Genomic DNA, 20,393 nt, shown 5'->3' with positions numbered 1-20,393 from the left:
GAGGAGACAGATCCTATTTCTGCCTTTATGACTGCAACATATGAAATGCTTAAACGAGCGCTGTGTATGCAACGGAGGTAACAGGACATTTGCAATCACATAGTCACTGGGAGATTGGTCATCTGACCAATATGCTGGGTCTATTTAGACTTTAAAAGGGGTTATCCTGGAAAAGATAATGCTGACCTATCCAAGGAAAGGTCATCATTTTAACGTCGGCGGGGGCACCTCCGCCAATCAGTTGTCTCAGGGAGCCACCGTACTCCGTACTAGTGAGCGCTGCGGGCTCCTGGCATCTTTCCAAGCAGAGCGTTGTACATTGTATAGTGGCAGTGCTTGGTATTGCAGCTTAGCCCTATTGACTTGAATGGAGCTGAGCTGCAACTAGGCCTTTTGATCAATGTACGGTAAAGTCGCTGGCCCAGGAAGAGGCCGCAGCACTTACAGAGAGCCCGGCCTTTTCATAACAGCTGATCTGGGGGGGTCCCAGGTGTCAGATACCTGCAGATCTGATATTGATGGCCTATCCTGGGGATAAGTCATCAGTATCTGTTCCTAGATAACCCCTTTAACTGTTTCCTTTGCCGTTGATGTAGGGGAAAATAAACAAATGATAAAATAATTCCCCCAAAAATATTTTCTGCTGTTTTGGGGAAAACGTCATAAAAAATAAAGTAAAAGTTAAACAAATAAATACATAAATAAATAAATGTAGACAAGTAAATCCTAGTAGTAACAAGAATAATTATCTTAACTAGTCCTTGTCCCTGATGCAGGAACCCTAACTAATGCATGCTACTGTAGGTCAGACTAAATGGGATTAAAAATGTTTTCTATTTTAGGTGTTTCATTGTGATTAAATATATGCAATTTTAAGTTACAGTTCACACAAAAGAGCAATATGTTAAAAATTGACTTGTATTTTATCGCAAAGTGGTAAAAAAGTAAATACCAAAATCGCTTAAAGGGCTTGTGTCACTTCAGTAAGTGGCATTTATTATGGAGAAAAAGTTAATTCCAGGCACTTAGGCTACTTTCACACTCGCGTTTTTACTGGATCCAAGACGGATCCGTCATAAACTCCATTGAAAGTCAATGGGGGACGGATACATTTTCGATTGTGTCAGCGTTTTGCTCCACATCCCACGATGGAAAGAAAACCGCAGTTTGCTCTTCGGTATGAGAACGCAACCAAACAGAACGTAATGCATTTTGGAGCACTCCGTTCTGTTGAGTTACATTTTGTCCCCATTGACAATGAATGGGGACAAAACTGAAGCGTTTTTTAGGATATTGAGACCCTATGACGGATCTCAATACCGGAAAATAGAAACGCTAGTGTGAAATTACCTTACTAATGTATTGTTATTATCCATATTGCCTCCTTTGCTGGCTGGATTCATTTTTCCATCACATTATACACTGCTCATTTCCATAGTTATGACCACCCTACAATCCATCAGTGGTGGTCGTGCTTGCACACTATAGGAAAAAGGGCTGGCCTCTTTGATGTCTGAGACCGCGGGAGCGCACAAAGGCTGGTGTTTTTTCCTATAGTGTGTAAGAACGACCACCACTGCTGGATTGCAGGGTGGTCATAACTATGGAAATGAACAGTGTATAATGTGATGGAAAAATTAATCCAGCCATCGAAGGAAGCAAAATAAATACTTTCGCTACCTAATAAAGGCTATTTGCTGAAGTGACAGAATCCCTTTAAGCAAAAAGTTTAAACTATTTGACCAAAACATGCCAAATATTGCTTAAAATGTTTGGGTGATTAAGGCCCAAGATAGCAAATGGTAAGAGTCCCTACCAAACATTCCATACTTCATGCAATTGTATAGGGGTGGTTGCAGTGCTTTTTTCCTAATGACTATGGGAGCCCTATAGAAAAATGAGATGCCAAAACGCAAGAAAGAAAAAAGCCATCAAAAGCTTCAGCATTCTGCATTTTTTTAAACCAAGAAACGAAACCCCAAAAAAGACACTGAATAAACAAAAATGCCATTAGCAAAAGAACACTTGTGTATCCTGCGTTTCATATTTCCCACAGACTTTCAGTTATCACTTGAAGTTGGCATTTTATAGCAATAAAAAGCACCAGAACCCGCAGGTGCAAAAAAACACCACTAAAACCGCAATTTATACAGAAAAGGAAAGACATTTTATTTTCTAACAATCATAGCAATATACTGTACATTTTCCAGGTTCAGTTCTTTAACACTCAATGGTCCATCCTGTTTATACCCCACTATCTGGCACTTTTCCCAGATCACCGCTTTGACCCCCACCTATCACAAGAATGAGGTTCTGCAGTCGAGCATGGGACTGGGAGATAGCCATGTACAGCTCACAGCTATCTTCATCAGTCCCATAAACTTTGACTGGAGCAGCAAAGCGCATGGTCTAGCGCCACAACATTCAAACAGGGGTTAGAGAAGCCTCATGATCAGTTCAGGTCCCAGAGGTCAGACTCCCAGCAATTAGACACTTATCTCCAATCCTGTAGATAATGCAATAAGGGGGTGATTTACTAATCTTAAATACGCCTAAATTAGGCGTATTTCAGGCGCCGATGGCAGCGCAACGGTTAGTTGCACCGTTATCTGCGACTTCGCCCTGCTCACGCCAGGTCTAAAATTGTGGGTGTGGGGTGGGCGAGGATGGGCGGACAGGCCTGTCTCAATTCATCATTTTCTAAGCCTGTTTTAGTAGTAGAAAATGGTCTATATGTAAGACAGCAAGGATGCCGTCTTACATTTAGAACTGGCGCGGGATGCGCGGACGTTATGGAGATGCCGGCAACTCTTCATAACTTCGGCAGATCCTCCGCCAGCTATGGGCCTTTATTAAGACCGGCGTCTAAAACGCCGGTCTTAATAAATGTTCCCCTAAATGTCCAACTCTGGGAAAGCCTCATTAAAGTCACAGCACTTCTTTCACACTGCTAGCAAAGAATAATTAAAATCCAATTCCCATAATTCCATTGCCCTCCCATAACGGAAAGATGATGCAACACTGGAAAGTCGCCAGCAAACACTTTATTAAAACCCACACAAGACTTTAATTTTATTGGCTGTCAAGTAGAAGGTTCACTTGGCTCCGACCCAAATATCTGTGCAATTGATCAGTCTTGTTAAACAGGGATGAAAAGAGTGGAACACACTGAGCATCACCAAATCACTCCGATTTCCCAAGGCTGCCTCTGGGCATCAGGTACGATTTGTAGGCCCTAGGCCTTCTTGGTACTCTGGGACCGTAGAAATAGGTTAGGCTGCAAGTATTGTTTCAGTATATACAAGGGGAAAGATGAAGGAGGTTAATGAAGAGGTCTGTTAACTAATGACACAAATAGCCCACCACACATGTTATACTCTGAATTCTATATAGTACTGGGCATTAGATACTGTATGTCAGAACCGGTCAAACAAGCTATCGTAGCTACTTACATATACAACCTCTGTAAGGCACAATAAGGGCAAAGTATATTCCTAAACTGTGGGCTTATGTTATATCTCGTTCCATAGTTCTCATTAAAAATAAAATTGCCAATTGACCAATTATTGAAATTATTTACTCTGCGTGATCTAAATCTAATATCTTAAGCAAATTTACTTCTTTTCATTTTTAGGTGGCCATAGGTTATGAACTACATAGAAAAGCTAAAAGAAATTGCCATGCAGTGAGGAGACGGGAACATGAGAAGGAAGCCAAAGGTAGGGGCTATATTTCTATGAAGCCTGAGTGACTTTGTGACTAAAGTCCTGTTCACACTGTTACATAATTACATAGTTTACTTACTATATAAATTTTGAGCTGAAATTGTATGTCCTTTAACCCTTTCAGAACCAAGCCATTTTTCACCTTAAGGACCAGGCTATTTTTTGCAAATCTGACCAGTGTCACTTTATGTATGAATAACTTTAAAACGCTTTTACTTATCCAGGTCGTTCTGAGATAGTTTTTTCATCACATATTGTACTTCATGACACTGGTAAAATGGAGTCCAAAAATTCATTTTTATTTATAAAAAAAATACCAAATTTACCAATAATTTTGAAAAATTTGCAAGTTTCCAAGTTTCATTTTCTCTACTTCTATAATACATAGTAATACCTCCAAAAATAGTTATTACTTTACATTCTCCATATGTCTACTTCTTGTTTGGATCATTTTGGGAATGACATTTTATTTTATTGGGGACGTTACAAGGCTTAGAAGTTTAGAAGCAAATCTTGAAATTTTTCAGAACATTTCCAAAACCCTACTCTAGGGGTGCATCAGGGGGGGCTTCAAATGGGACATGGTGTCAAAAAACCAGTCCAGCAAAAACTGCCTTCCAAAAACCATATGGCGCTCCTTTCCTTCTGCGCCCTGCCGTGTCGCCATACAGCAGTTTACGAGCACATATGGGGAAATTCTATAAACTACAGTATCAGGGCAATAAATATTAAGTTTTGTTTGGCTGTTAACCCTTGCTTTGTTATGGGAAAAAATAGATTAAAATGGAGAATTTGCCAAAAAATAGCTGTTAATTTTTTATTATTTACAACGTTCATCTGACAGGTTAGATCATGTGCTATTTTAATAGAGCAGGTTCTTACGGATGCGGCGATACCTAATATATATACTTTTTTTTATTTTATTTAGGTTTTACACAATAATATAATTTTTGAAACAAAAAAAAATCATGTTTTAGTGTCTCCATAGTCTGAGACCCATAGTTTTTTAAATTTTTTGGGCCATTGTCTCATGTAGGGGCTCATTTTTTGCGGGATGAGGTGACGGTTTGATCGGTACTATTTTGGCGTACATGCGACTTTTTTGATCACTTTTATTACCTTTTTTGGGAAGTAAGGTGGGCAACATTTCAATTTCCTAATAGTTTTTATTTTTTCCTTTATATGGCGTTCACCGTGCGGGGAAAGTAACATAGCCGTGTTATAGATCAGGTCGTTACGGACACGGCGATACCTAATATGTGTATTGTATTAAATTTTTATTCAGTGATAAATGTTTTTTTTTATCTTTACTTTTTTTCACTTTTTTTTACATTTTTTTGACCCAGACCCACATGGTTCTTGAAGATCCAGTGGGTTTTATGTCTGCATAATACAGTACAATACACTATATAGTGTACTGTACTGTATTTTTTACTTTACACTTAGTGTGAACAGACTTCTGCCTTTAGCAGAAGTCAGTTCACACTTGCCACTACCACGGCAACAGGACGCCTGTTGCCATGGTAACCATCACCCGCTGCCAGAACAGAGCAGCGGGTGATGGGGAAGGAGGGGGGGGCCCTCCCTCTGTGATCTCTTCCTGTCGGGTGGCTGCAAGGGCACAGCAGCCCCCCGATGGGAGAGGGAGGGAGCTCCCTGACTGTTAACCTCTTCCATAGAGCGGTCCGTACGGACCGCGGTAAGGAAAGGGTTAAACGGCTGACATCACAGCACAGATGTCAGTCGTTTATAGCAGAGTGTCAAGAGGAGGCGGGCGGGGGATCGCGATCCGCCTGCCGCACCGCCCGCCTCCCGCACCGCCCGCACCGCCTGCACCACCCACCAATCTTTATTTTCAGAATTTTAAAGTTTCTGATCCCCACGGTCAGCGACCGCGGGGATCAGAAACTGCAGAAAGCGCTGCAAACCGCAGGTCTGAATTGACCTGCGGTTTGCAGCGATCGCCGATACGGGGGGGTCACAGGACCCCCCTCGGCATTGACCCAAGGTGCCTGGCTGTGTGTAACAGCCGGGGTCTCAGCGCTGTCACCATGTCTGCAGACATGGTGACAGTTTAATGCCATGACCTGTATTCTCGTCATGGAGCGCTAAGTAGCAGTGCTCCATGATGAGTATACACGCCATAGGTCGGGAAAGGAGGGCAAAAAAGAATAATTTATCATTTACTGTATTTACAGTATTATGTCACCCCTTCAGCCATGGGCGGACTGGAAACTAAAAGTGGCCTTGGAAAAAAGGTAAAAGTGGCCCCATGTTGCAGGTGAGTCCAAATTGACACAAGACGGGGCAACATAATTAGGCAAGGACAACAGAAGTAGGCAGAGCCAGCAATGCCGTAGTACAGAGCAATATACCACCCCAGCTGAACCAAATACCACCGTGCAGCACAAAATACTGCCACCTGCACCACAGTATTCGACTGTATCGGTGTCGTGAGGAAGTCAATTATTATTATTATTTATTATTAAAGAGCCATTCATTCCATAGCGCTGTACATATGAAAAGGGGTAAACATACATAATACAGACAATTGCACTAAGCATAAACAAGACAAGTTACAAACTGGTACAGAAGGAGAGAGGGCCCTGCCCGTGAGGGCTTACAATCTACATGGTATGGGAGAAGGACACAGTAGGAGAGGGTGAAGTTGGTCATGGCGGTATAGAGGCAGCAGGGTCACTGGTTGTAGGCTTGTCTGAAGAGGTGGGTTTTTAGGTTTCTTTTGAAGGATTCCACTGTAGGTGAGAGTCTGATATGTTGGGGTAGCGAGTTCCAGAGTGTGGGGGATGCATGGGAAAAATCTTGGAGGCGATTGTGGGAAGAGGTGATAAGAGGAGAGGAGAGAAGGAGGTCTTGTGAGGATCGTAGATTGCGTGTGGGGATGTATCGGGAAAGTAGCTCAGAGATGTAGGGAGGAGACAGGTTGTGGACGGCCTTGTATGTATTTGTTAGTATTTTGAAGTTAATTTGCTGGGCAATGGGGAGCCAGTGAAGGGATTGGCAGATGGGAGAGGCAAAAGAGTAACAGGGTAAGAGGTGGATTAGTCGGGCAACAGAGTTGAGGATAGATTGGAGGGGTGCGAGAGTGCTAGATGGAAGGCCGCAGAGTAGAATGTTGCAGTAGTCTAGGCGGGAGATGATGAGGCCATGTAAAAGCATTTTTGCAGATTAAAAGTTTAAGGAAAGCGCGGATGCGGGAGATGTTTTTAAGTTGGAGGCGGCAGGTGGTGGAAAGGGCTTGGATGTGCGATCGGAAGGAGAGGGCAGAATCCAAGGTCACTCCGAGGCAGCGGACTTGGTTGACTGGGGAGAGTGTGCAGCCATTGATCGTGATAGATAGGTCTGTTGGGGGGGTTGAGCAAGATGGGGGAAAGATGATGAATTCTGTTTTTTCCATGTTAAGTTTTAGAAAGCGAGAGGAGAAGAAGGATGATATAGAAGATAGACATTGTGGGATTCTAGGACAGAGCAGGGGTCCTAGGACAGATACTTGCGGGACACCAACAGAGAGGGAATGAAAGAGGAGGTGGTGCGAGAGTGGGAGACATTAAACGTCCAGTCTGTGAGTATAATGTGATCCAGGAAAGCGCCAGGTCAGTGATGCCAAGAGATGAGAGAGATTGCAACAGAAGGGAGTGGTCGACAGTGTCGAAGGCAGAGGACAGGTCAAGGAGAAGGTGGACAGAGTAGTGTTTTTTGGTTTTGGCTGTTAATAGGTCATTGGTGACTTTGATAAGGGCAGTCTCAGTCAAGTGGTGGGGTCGGAAGCCAGATTGTAGTCGGTCAAAGAGGGAGCAGGAGGAGAGGTGAGAGGACAGTTCCGAATGGACATGTCGTTCAAGTAGCTTTGAGGCATATGGAAGAAGTGATATGGGGCGATAACTGGACAAAGAAGATGGGTCAAGTGAAGGCTTTTTGAGGATGGGTGTAATGGTAGCATGTTTAAAAGCAGAGGGGAAGACACCAGAGGTTAGTGATAGGTTGAAGAGATGAGTTAGGGCTGGGATAAACACTGTGGTGAGGTTAGGGATGAGGTGGGATGGGATTGGGTCAAGTGCACAGGTGGTGAGATGTGATCTGGAGAGAAGAGTGGAGAGTTTTTCTTCTGTAATTGTGGAGAAGCGGGTTTTGGGAGAAGAGGACCAAGCAGTTGTGTAGAGGGTCTGTGGGGACTGTGTACTAAAGCTTTCTCTGATGTTGACTATCTTTTATTTGACGTATTTGGCAAAGTCCTCAGCTGAGATGAGAGGAGAGGGTGGGGCCGCTGGGGGACGGAGAAGAGAGTTAAAAGTATTAAAAAGTTGTTTAGGGCTGTGGGCCAGGGAAGATATGAGAGATGAGAAGAAGGCCTGTTTTGCATCAGCGAGTGAGGATTTGAATATGAGGAGTGATTGCTTGTATGCGGTGAATTGATCTTTAGAATGGGATTTCTTCCATCGCCGCTTAGCAGCCCTGGAAGCTTGTCTGAGTTTTTTGGTCAGGTTGGTGTGCCAGGGTTGTCTGTTTATTTTTCGGGTTTTGTTCTGTGTGAGGGGGGCAACAATGTCCAGAGCTGTACTTATTGTGGTGTCAATACAGTTGAATTCAGGAGGGCACCTGCAGCTGCTGGTCAGGTGCATAAGAGAGAATCAGTTCATTATGAAGCCGGCTGGCGGCCGTGAGGAGGGCTTGGGTGGCCCTCCTAGGCATCGGGCCACCAGGCAAATTTCCCTGTATGATCTAGGATCAATTTAGTTTTGACAACTTTTCTCCATAGCTGAGATCTTCCATACCTTGGACAGTTTGCTTGTCCTTGTTTGTGTTTTTTCCAGTTTTTTTATAGACTGGTGACTAAAGTTGTACTTTAAAATAAAGCTATAATTTATTCATGGTCATCAACAATTGTGTATTTGTAACAATCGTAAACTGCACTATTGTTTGCAGGCCATGCTACCTAACACATCTCTCACTAGGGTGAGGACCTAACCAAAACATGTCCTCATAGTGTCTCTTCCAGGATCATTGTGAGCGTGAGATGGCAAAAGAAATAATATTTGAGGTGACTTTAGAGATTCTAGGTTTTGATTGGAGAAATGGCCTGAGACTTTTCAAGGTATAATTATGATCACAACTGTTCCAAAAAAGATGTAATTGGTGTAAAAAGCATCGGAAAGTCCAACTGTATGCAGTATGAAGACTTCGTCAAAAAACCTTTTAATATCTCAGATTGCTGGTATTTAGATATTTTTATATTGTTAGAGAAGCTAAGTGGAGAAAGGCTTTAAGGATGGTGTCACACACAGCTTTCTGATGCCGTATTTTAATTTTTTTTTTGGAGTTTTTTTTTAGCCAGGCAGAAGTGGGTTGGAAAGGAATGGAAATATATAGAAAGGACTTATATGTTGTCTTCTGCTGGATCCACTTCTGGCTTTGACTGAAGATTGAATCAAAAATTGCAAAAAAGTGTGTGTTATATTATCCTCAAGCTGGACACCTTTTTGGCAGTCACTGGCCCAGTCATTAGATACCAATGGACCTGAAATTTCAGATCTAACCATTAAATGGTTTTTAAGTTTGTTAGCCATAGTCATAGTCATTTCTCAAGGACTGAATTAAGAAATTTTAGAGTGTGTTTTAAAAAACAAAATGCGGCATTTTTCATTACATTTTCTAATGCCTTTGTCTTTCTCAAAAACACTGCCCAAGGGGAATTTTATGTGAAAAGACCACTACTGGGCAGCATTATATGTAAATAGGAAACTACTGGGGGGCAATATATGTGAAAAGGGCAATACTGGGGGTATTATATGTAAAAAAAATGTTGGCAGATCAATCTGCCCCATGTGAAGGCACCCTTTGGGGACATTCACACGACTGTATCTATTTTAGGTCCATGTTGCATCCTTTTTTTTTTGCAGACCTATTGACGTAAATGGGTTTGTGGTCTGCATTTGCGGGCAAGAACAGGGCATGTTCTATATTTTACCGAAATACCGATGCAGAAAGCACATGTCAGTGACGTTATCTGTATTTTGCGGATCCGGGTTTTACTGACCACAAAATACATATGTTCATGTGAATATACCCTTAAATATATGCTTTAGACCAGGGGTGCTGAAGCTGCGGCCCACCAGCTGTTGCAGAACTACAACTCCCAGCATGCCCTAATAGATGTAAGGCTGCAACAGCTGAGAGCCGCAGGTTTTAGACGATACATAGGAAAGGGGCAGCTTAACCAAACCAGTAACAGAGATCTTCATACTGGTGAACAATTTCTAGATATTTCTAATAGCAAAGAATTAGAAAGAAAATTCTGACTTTCTGATAAAAGCCTTGATTGAGTGAGCAGACCGGTGTACTTTTTAACATCATTTCTCAGAAAGGAAAAAGAAATGCAGACAGCTGGAGAGGAAACCTCAGAAGACTTTCTAAAATAGTTCCCTTTCACATGGTCGGATGTGAAGATGAAGAACTAGATTTAGAAAAAAATATTTTTACCTTAACCAGCACCTTAAAGTATGTTATTTGAACCTGGTGTGAGGCCTCAAAGGGACACTAAACCTGAAGTCTATAGAATAGCCATGTATTGTGCAGCCTATTGTCCCCTGTTATCAGTTATTTCGACTTGGAGAATGGGAGCTGCAGTGTTTTTGGGGAGATTATCAACCAAGGTTGCTACATTATTTCACAGACATGATGGTTGCCTACAGAGTTAAATCTGAGGCATCTTCCAGAGCATTATACATTGGGGAGATTTACCAAAACTGGTGTAAAGTAGAATTGGCTTAGTTGCCCACAGCAACCAATCCGATTCCAGCTTTAATTTTTCAGAGCACATTTGTGAAATGAAAAGTGGAATCTGATTGGTTGCTATGGGCAACTAAACCAGGTTTCCTTTACACCAGTTTTGGTAAATCTCCCCCAGGTTGTCTAGATCTGCACCAGATTTATCACAGAGGCTCAGGCTGGATGATAGATGTGGTGTATGGCTAGACATTTTTGGGGTAATTTATTAAGAGCCTTAATGACCCTGCGCTGGCGCTTGATGCGCCTAAGTGCGAGTTCACATCACCATTTCTTCTGATCCATCAGGAGAAGAGAAAAAAAAACTGGATCCTGTAAAAAAAAATACAGATCCTGTTGCATCAGTTGGGATTTGCCAACCATTCAGCCATTTCCATCTGAGATCCATATTTTTAGATGGAAAAAAGGATCCCTTTTTTAACAGGATCCTTTTTTTTTGTTTTTGTTTTCTTCTGACGGTCTGCCCCTCTTCCCCTCCCATGCTATGACCCCTTTTTACCACCTTGGAAAAGTGGTGTGAGCACATTAAGCCGCAAATCCCCTTTGCTATACGTCACCACGCACGGGATTTTGTGCAAGATCTTTAATCAAGATGGAGGCAGCTGGCTCTTCACATTCAAATGGAGGAGGTAAGTATGATATTTTAAATTTTTACCATCATTCAGGGCAAATTGATTTGCTACCACGAACCACAAGGAGATTCAACTTTGCGGCGAAGGAGGAGGCTCTTTCTACCAAAGCTTGCAGTATTTTCACCAGAAACTGGAATAAATGAAAGTTCAAACCTACACCAGCTCACATCTGGCATACATTTGAATGTTTGGTGCACAGACCTCATGGAAATGTGTAAAATTTTTGGAGGCCTGTGCCATCAAATAATTGGGATACAGTTAGATAAAAGTGCCTATCCATGCACAAAATTTATCATCCTGCATAAGCCACTGTGAGACATTTGGCGCATCTTTAGACCTCAAAACCCCAACTGTTTTTATAAAACACTCCTCCACTGGGTACTCCATCTTGCCCCCAGACGATGAGCGCCAGATCGGATGCATCACTGATGGACCTAAAAACCTGCCCCGAAAATACAACTATGGGAGTCCAGCCCCAACCATGGAGCCCTCCCATCCTCCAGAAACTGATAGTCCACCAACTCCGAGGACCTCCCGCCGCCAAGAATGCACAGGCTTGAGCCCTTATGCCTGCATGTCCCTTCACATCCCCAACGTCGCTTCTATGCCCCCTTGCAGGCCAAGACACCATAGATCAATTCCAATTGCTTTAAGGTGAACCCCATCGCTACGCCAGAAAGCTCCTGACCCATGCTCTAAGTTGGCATGTCTTACTGCAACAGCCCCATTTCGTGATATAAACCTTCCCACCACCCGATTCACCTCTATCCTAGCTTATTCAACTGATCTGCTGACCGTGCCCCCCGCCACACGTGCCTGTAAGCCACATCAGACCACACGGTAACTAATCCAGGGAATAATGCCCAGATCCGCAACAAATCAAATTTTATGTCTCTAATTAATTCCCCCCACATGTAAGGCCAACACATCAGAGGGTCTATCTAAACGCACAAACCTGCGAATCTCCGGTAACACACTGCTCCACACCATACCTCTCTTTCCTAGCCATCGGATCCCTAGCTGGCACCCATCCTGCCTCACCACTGCTCGCAAAGCTCCGAATGGCCCAATATCCAGACTAAAGCCGGTCGCTGATCTACAAAGAAAAGAAGAAAAACAAAAAAGGGGAACCCACCCCATTAGCCCAATTTAAAAGGTAACTGTCCACAATAAGCAAACAACATGCCTTCATACTCCTTAAAGGCGAGGTGTGCGTATGTAAGACCTAAAACGAAGAGATTCCCACCGGCCGATCCACTTTACAACCTCATCGCCCACCCCGCGGCTAGAGGCCTCAGTGGCCGCACCTATGCCAAAGGAATGACCCGTATAACCTTCCCCATCCAAACCCAGGCGGGCCAAAACCTGACGAAACACAGCAAGAAACTGGAAGCGGGACAGAGAAGAGCCATCCTCATGAATCAAAAGAGGAGAAAAACTCCCCTTCCTAACTTCCCAATAATCAAGTAAACAATGCACATTGCGAATCCAGGAACCTCATAGAGGATGACTCTAAAACCCTTCCCACCCACATCTGTCTTTGACCGACGAATTCTAAACTCCACCCTATCCGGATAGAGATCGAAATCCTTCTACAATAAACCACCCACTCCATGAACACTACCACTAGCTAATTCCCCTAACAGCAAAGCCCCAAATAAAGCCAACAAAAACGCAAGCTTAAACAAAGAAAACTCAAATGCTGACCGACACACAGACTCAACATGCCTGCCCAAATCTAACAGCAAGGCAAAAAATACTGAGCGCCTGACATCTTCAGCTACCCTTTGGCATCTCCAACCCTTCAAAGCCTGACCCACTAAAAAACATCTGGTAACATCTGTCAGACCCCATAAACGAAAACCAAAAGCTAACCCTGCCACCACTCTGTTCAATTTAGCTACCGACCAGCCCTCATCCTTACAATGCCCAAAAAAAAGCAACATAGGGGCCTCAAAATCAACCCCCACATTGTCGACATCAACCCCTAACGTGCTACACCAACTCTTCCAACCTTTCCAAGCCCTAGCATAGTCATCCCACGTTTTCAGGGCCAACGACGATCGGATCAGCCCTGCTAGTGTTCCTCCAGCAGCTCCCACAGAAAGGCTGGACAGGATAAGGGGACCTCCTCCGCCTCCGGTGCCAGCGTCCGAAATCGCTTCCACTGGAAACAAGAAAGCGCATCAGCTATACAATTTTGAACCCCTGGAACGTGAACTGCAACCACCCACGTAATCAGCCCAAAATACTCCAGGACCAAACGTTGTAACACCTGCACAACTTGGGGTGACGACGCTGACAGTGAATTAATTGCCTGTACCCCCAGATTATAGCAGTGGAAATTCCCCCCCGAGGGAAAACTGACACGAGGATCGAAAAAAGCTCGAGCAAGGCTGAATTGCATACCCAACCCCTTGAAAACCACCCCTCTGGCCATTTTTCTGTGCACCACTGCCCCCCACAATAGACCCCAAACCCCATCCCACCTGCCGCATCCGAGAATAGCTCGAAATCAAAACAATTCACTGCCTCCCTCAAAATTAACGACCGCCCATTGTAAGATGCAAAAAAGAACCCCAAACTCTCAAGTCAGCACGCAATTCCTTACCCAACCGAATAAAATGGTGAGGCTCTGACGCCCTTGAAGTCGCCATTGACAAACGCCATGAAAAAACTCTGCCCATTAGCATTATCCAACATGCAAAATGGCCGGCACGTCTTATGATGCAGGGACCCGTTCCCTACCTCTTCCTCACTGAGCAGGTTCTGAAGCTGAGCCTGCAGCCACACTGAACCCTGCGCCTCTGCCTTCCCCCGCAGCTGCCTAATTAGAGTCTTAACATCAGCCATTTTTGGGTAAGCTGCGCTGTCTGCTATTTAAAGTAACTCCTTGTCTGTCGCTTTTTTTTTTACCAAAATGGCCCCTTCTTCCCTCCTCCCATCCTATTTAAGCCTTCTTTTTCCCCGCCCCAACTTTTAAAAACCACCAATACCCCCCTAACCTGTCTCGCCGACGCCTCACCTCGTCATGCTGGCCTCCTCTCAGGCTGCGCCCTCTAGTCCGGCCACACTTGAGATGAAAACCTTTGTTCACGGTTATGATAAGCAGCAGCTTCCTATGTAATGTACAGTATATACTGAGTAGACATCATGAACTACTACCAAGCCAACAGAAGCTTGCTTCTCTCCCAACATCAGAAGGTAAGTACATCTCTTGCCCCCTTAGCACTGGCCATACTGTTTCTGAGTTGTGTATAAAATTGTGCACATTTTTTAATATTGTAAACAAAACTGAAAAACTAAGCTAACTTGCCAATTACAGAACTCCAGCTATGGTAAAATTACAACTCCCAGAATGCTCCATTCATTTGTATGGAGTTCTGATACTGCCAAGCAAATGTACATCTTGGGAGTCATAGTTTTACCATGGCTGGAGTGCCAGAGGTTAGCCATCACAGGTCTAGACAGGGGCGTAGCTAGAAATGCATGGGCCCCATAGCAAAAAAAAATTATGGGCCCCCCCCCCTCTGTGCCATCCACAGATCCCCCTCCCCTAAATAGTGCCATCCACAGATCCCCCTCCCCTAAATAGTGCCATACACAGATCCCCCTCCCCTAAATAGTGCCATCCACAGTTCCCCCCTCCCCTAAATAGTGCCATCCACAGATCCCCCCTCCCCTAAATAGTGCCATCCACAGATCCCCCCTCCCCTAAATAGTGCCATCCACAGATCCCCCTCCCCTAAATAGTGCCATCCACAGATCCCCCCTCCCCTAAATAGTGCCATCCACAGTTCCCCCTCCCCTAAATAGTGCCATACACAGATCCCCCTCCCCTAAATAGTGCCATCAACAGATCCCCCCTCCCCTAAATAGTGCCATCCACAGATCCCCCTCCCCTAAATAGTGCCATACACAGATCCCTCTCCCCTAAATAGTGCCATCCACAGATCCCCCCTCCCCTAAATAGTGCCATCCACAGATCCCCCCTCCCCTAAATAGTGCCATCCACAGATCCCCCCTCCCCTAAATAGTGCCATCCACAGATCCCCCTCCCCTAAATAGTGCCATCCACAGATCCCCCCTCCCCTAAATAGTGCCATCCACAGTTCCCCCTCCCCTAAATAGTGCCATACACAGATCCCCCTCCCCTAAATAGTGCCATCAACAGATCCCCCCTCCCCTAAATAGTGCCATCCACAGATCCCCCTCCCCTAAACAGTGCCATCCACAGATCCCCCTCCCCTAAATAGTGCCATTAACAGATCCCCCTCCCCTAAACAGTGCCATCCACAGATCCCTCTCCCCTAAATAGTGCCATCCACAGATCCCTCTCCCCTAAATGGTGCCATCCACAGATCCCCCTCCCCTAAATGGTGCCATCCACAGATCCCCCTCCCCTAAATAGTGCCATACACAGATCCCCCTCCCCTAAATAGTGCCATCAACAGATCCCCCTCCCCTAAATAGTGCCATACACAGATCCCCCCTCCCCTAAATAGTGCCATCCACAGATCCCCCCTCCCCTAAATAGTGCCATCCACAGATCCCCCCTCCCCTAAATAGTGCCATCCACAGATCCCCCCTCCCCTAAATAGTGCCATCCACAGATCCCCCTCCCCTAAATAGTGCCATCCACAGATCCCCCCTCCCCTAAATAGTGCCATCCACAGTTCCCCCTCCCCTAAATAGTGCCATACACAGATCCCCCTCCCCTAAATAGTGCCATCAACAGATCCCCCCTCCCCTAAATAGTGCCATCCACAGATCCCCCTCCCCTAAATAGTGCCATACACAGATCCCTCTCCCCTAAATAGTGCCATCCACAGATCCCCCCTCCCCTAAATAGTGCCATCCACAGATCCCCCCTCCCCTAAATAGTGCCATCCACAGATCCCCCCTCCCCTAAATAGTGCCATCCACAGATCCCCCTCCCCTAAATAGTGCCATCCACAGATCCCCCCTCCCCTAAATAGTGCCATCCACAGTTCCCCCTCCCCTAAATAGTGCCATACACAGACCCCCCTCCCCTAAATAGTGCCATCAACAGATCCCCCCTCCCCTAAATAGTGCCATCCACAGATCCCCCTCCCCTAAACAGTGCCATCCACAGATCCCCCTCCCCTAAATAGTGCCATTAACAGATCCCCCTCCCCTAAACAGTGCCATCCACAGATCCCTCTCCCCTAAATAGTGCCATCCACAGATCCCTCTCCCCTAAATGGTGCCATCCACAGATCCCCCTCCCCTAAATAGTGCCATACACAGATCCCCCTCCCCTAAATAGTGCCATCAACAGATCCCCCCTCCCCTAAATAGTGCCACCCACAGATCCCCCCCTCCCCTAAATAGTGCCATCAACAGATCCCCCCTCCCCTAAATAGTGCCATCCACAGATCCCCCTCCCCTAAATAGTGCCATCCACAGTGCCATCCACACTCCCCTAAATAGTGCCATACACAGATCCCCCTCCCCTGAACAGTGCCATCCACAGTATCAGGTGCCTCTCTCTCCCCCCCCCCCCCATGTGCCAGTATCAGGTGCCAACCCCCCCCCCCCCCCCAAGGTGCCAGTATCAGGTCAGGTGCCAACCCCCCTCCCCCCATGTGCCAGTATCAAGTGCCCCCCCCCCGCCCCCGCTCCCCCCATGGCAGTAACAGTCGGGTATTAAAAAAAAAAAAACACTTCTACTTACCTCCATGTCAGCGATGCGATGCAGCCTCTTCCTGTGTCCCTCCCTGTATTGTGTCCCGCCCTGTATGTCCATATATGGAGTCACTGCTTGTATTTCAGAAAAGGTTTCTGCTGGGATTCGAACCCACGACCTTCTGTATCAGAGGCAGAGCACCTAACCTCAAGACCATAACAGCTGCATTGCTGCTGACTGAAAAATTATGAGACTTCTACTGTTATAGCTGGCTAAGTGTACATCTATACACATAGCTGCTCATATATAGAGATATAGCAGAGCTGAGTGTGCTGGGATAGCTGTCATATAGAGATATAGCAGTGCTGGGTGTGTTGGGGCAGCTGTCATGTGTATAGATGTACACTTAGCCAGCTATAACAGTAGAAGTGTCAAATTTTTTCAGTCAGTTGCAATGCCTTCTTTATGGCTGTGAGGGTTAATGCTTTGCCTCTGATACACTGATACATTGGAGGTTGTGGGTTCGAATCCCAGACACATCAGGAGACTTTAGTATATATACAGTAAGATTAGAGCACATTAGCGAGGGAACATTAAGACCGCTGCTGTGAAGGGGCCCTGAACAGTAAGACATCGATATTTAACTAACTTGAAAATAAACTGTCGGGCCCCGAAGCAGCTGCTTCCCCGGTAGTTACGCCACCTCCTGGCTGCCTGTGTGTAGTGTCTGTGTGTGTTAATAAAAAAAAAAAAAAAAAAAAAAAATTTGAATGCGGTCGGACGGGCCCCCTAGTGGCGTAGGGCCCCATAGCCACTGCTATGGTTGCTATGGCGATCCCTACGCCACTGGTACCGTCTAGACCACGGGTGTCAAACACAAGGCCCGCGGGCCGAATCCGGCCCGCCAGACCTCGTCATGTGGCCCGCGTAGCCGCAGGCGGCCCCCGCTCCTCCTGGCTCCTGTATCGGGTGTATCGCATAAGGAGCGCTGTGTATTACCGGTACTTACAGATACAAGCGCTCGCCGAGAGGAGGCAGGCTGGGAGGACGGGCGCTGGCAGTGTGAGTCATACGTCACGCGCCTGCGCCGCCCACTTTATGAATGAAGCAGGCGCGTGACGTATGACTCACGCTGCCAGCGCCTCTCCTCCTGGCCTGCCTCCTGCCTCCTCTCTGCTACCTACCGAGCGGCGAGCGCTTGTAGTTGTAAGTACCGTAATACCCAGCGCTCCTTATGCGATTACATACAATTACAATTAACTATTAGACATAGGATTATACAGTGAGCGGGGCCCGTGTAGTAGAATAGTCACTGCACGGGCCCCGCTGACATAATAAAAGCAGATGCCGGCCCCTAGCCCGTGTATTGGGGGTCATTCACACTACAGGGACACTTATGGAGGGGATCTGTGGATGACACATAGCATAAGATGCTATATATGTGTCACCCACAGATCCCCCCCATAAGTGTCACCCACAGATCCCCCATAAGTGTCACCCACAGATCCCCCATAAGTGTCACCCACAGATCCCCCATAAGTGTCACCCACAGATCCCCCATAAGTGTCACCTCAGATCCCCCATAAGTGTCACCACAGATCCCCCATAAGTGTCACCACAGATCCCCCATAAGTGTCACCACAGATCCCCCATAAGTGTCACCACAGATCCCCCATAAGTGTCACCACAGATCCCCCATAAGTGTCACCACAGATCCCCCATAAGTGTCACCACAGATCCCCCATAAGTGTCACCCACAGATCCCCCATAAGTGTCACCACAGATCCCCCATAAGTGTCACCACAGATCCCCCATAAGTGTCACCCACAGATCCCCCATAAGTGTCACCACAGATCCCCCATAAGTGTCACCCACAGATCCCCCATAACAGTGTGTCACCCACAGATCCCCCATACCAGTGCGTCACCCACAGATCCCCCATACCAGTGCGTCACCCACAGATCCCCCATAACAGTGCGTCACCCACAGATCCCCCATAACAGTGCCATCCACAGATCCCCCATAACAGTGCCATCCACAGATCCCCCATAACAGTGCCATCCACAGATCCCCCATAACAGTGCCATCCACAGATCCCCCATAACAGTGCCACCCACAGACCACAATTAGTTCAAAACCCACCAAAAGCACACCTTTTGGTTCAAATTTTTTTTTTCTTATTTTCCTCCTCAAAAACCTAGGTGCGTCTTATGGGCCGGTGCGTCTTATAGGGCGAAAAATACGGTAACCCTTACAGTTCTGGAATGTGTTGGATAACACTGACAGCATTATGTCAGTGTTATCCAACACGTTCCAGAACTGTAAGGGTCACATAGCATCATGAATCAGTATAATGCTATGTGACCCCAGTCAGCGCTTGCAGGTCAGGCCGGGACCGGCCCTTTGAGGGGGACCAAACTGCTGATGCGGCCCCCGATGAATTTGAGTTTGACACCCCTGGTCTAGACTATCTTCTAAATCCACTAATGAAAATAATGAAACTAATCGAAAATGAATGGCACTCCTGAAGTTTTATTACAAAACTCAAGTCATACTGAAAGCTAGGCAAGCCATCACTAATTTCTAAATTCTTGATTTTTTTTTTAGCTACAGATTTACTACTCTGGTCTATCCTACTGAAGAGGAATTTGGGAAGAAAAAGATATGAAATAGTTCAAGGTCAGTGTTACTGAAGCAGCAGTTCCATTCTTCGACTCGCCTGTTATAATCTACCCTTCATCGTTCATGTGTGTTCTACAGGTATTTTAAAATACAAACCTAAAAGATTGTAGAACTGGCTGTTAATGATACCAAAGGCCAGGATTTGAGACCCAAGAGAGATGGGGGGAACAGAAGAAGAGTTAAAAAAAAAACAAAGGAAGGAGGAAGAGAGACAAGAGGAAGAACAGAGAAGAACAGAAGAGAACACAGACGAACAGAGAAGTACTAGAGAAAACATGAGGGGCCATAGAAAAGACATATTAATATTTCCACACTGTACAATATACATATTTGATCATTTCACTCTTGTGTCTCATTTATTACACCCAACTTAAAGAATCGGAACCAGTAAGAGGGTATATTATATATAATATATATTCATATATAATAATTTCTTACACTAGTGATAAGCCATCACTTCATAAGATATTAATACCTCTTTAAAGGGGGTTGTTCAGAATTAGATTAAAAGTTGTCTGTTGTTTATTTTTCCTGCTTCTGGTATTGTAGATCTATCTACATTCAAGTAACCGAGGTTGAACACCAATACCAAACTGAACTCTCTGGCTATCTCTTAAAAAGAGCTGTCCCATTTTCAAATTTAGACAACACCTTTAAGAATTACACTCATTCTATCAACTTTTTGGTCAATATGCTTATGCTTCATTTTTAATAATGCAAGTATCTTCATCAATGGTTGATGCACCATCTTGTGTTCCCAAACTGGAAAATAATTTCCAAAAAGACTTCCTACAGTAGACATGTTAGGACAGATCAGGTCTGATGCTATGTTTATTCAATGGGATATTCATCAATCTGTATCACATTGAACATTATACGGTGCGTCTGTATTAATACATT

At 45.3% G+C, this 20,393-nt stretch overlaps 1 long non-coding RNA gene across 1 annotated transcript; it reads left to right on the top strand.

Annotated features, from left to right (window-relative positions):
• Window positions 1-3,634: 3,634 nt before the first annotated feature.
• On the top strand, window positions 3,635-19,829 carry LOC120999954. Its single transcript, XR_005778701.1, has 3 exons — window positions 3,635-3,719; window positions 19,419-19,490; window positions 19,572-19,829. It is a non-coding gene; the product is annotated as an uncharacterized LOC120999954 (long non-coding RNA).
• The last annotated feature ends 564 nt before the right edge of the window (window positions 19,830-20,393 follow it).

This window comes from Bufo bufo, chromosome 4 (assembly GCF_905171765.1).
Source record: "Bufo bufo chromosome 4, aBufBuf1.1, whole genome shotgun sequence".
NCBI classification, from domain to species: Eukaryota; Metazoa; Chordata; class Amphibia; order Anura; family Bufonidae; genus Bufo; species Bufo bufo.
Note: the sequence above shows the minus strand (reverse complement) of the source record. Positions and strands in the feature narration are given on the sequence as shown.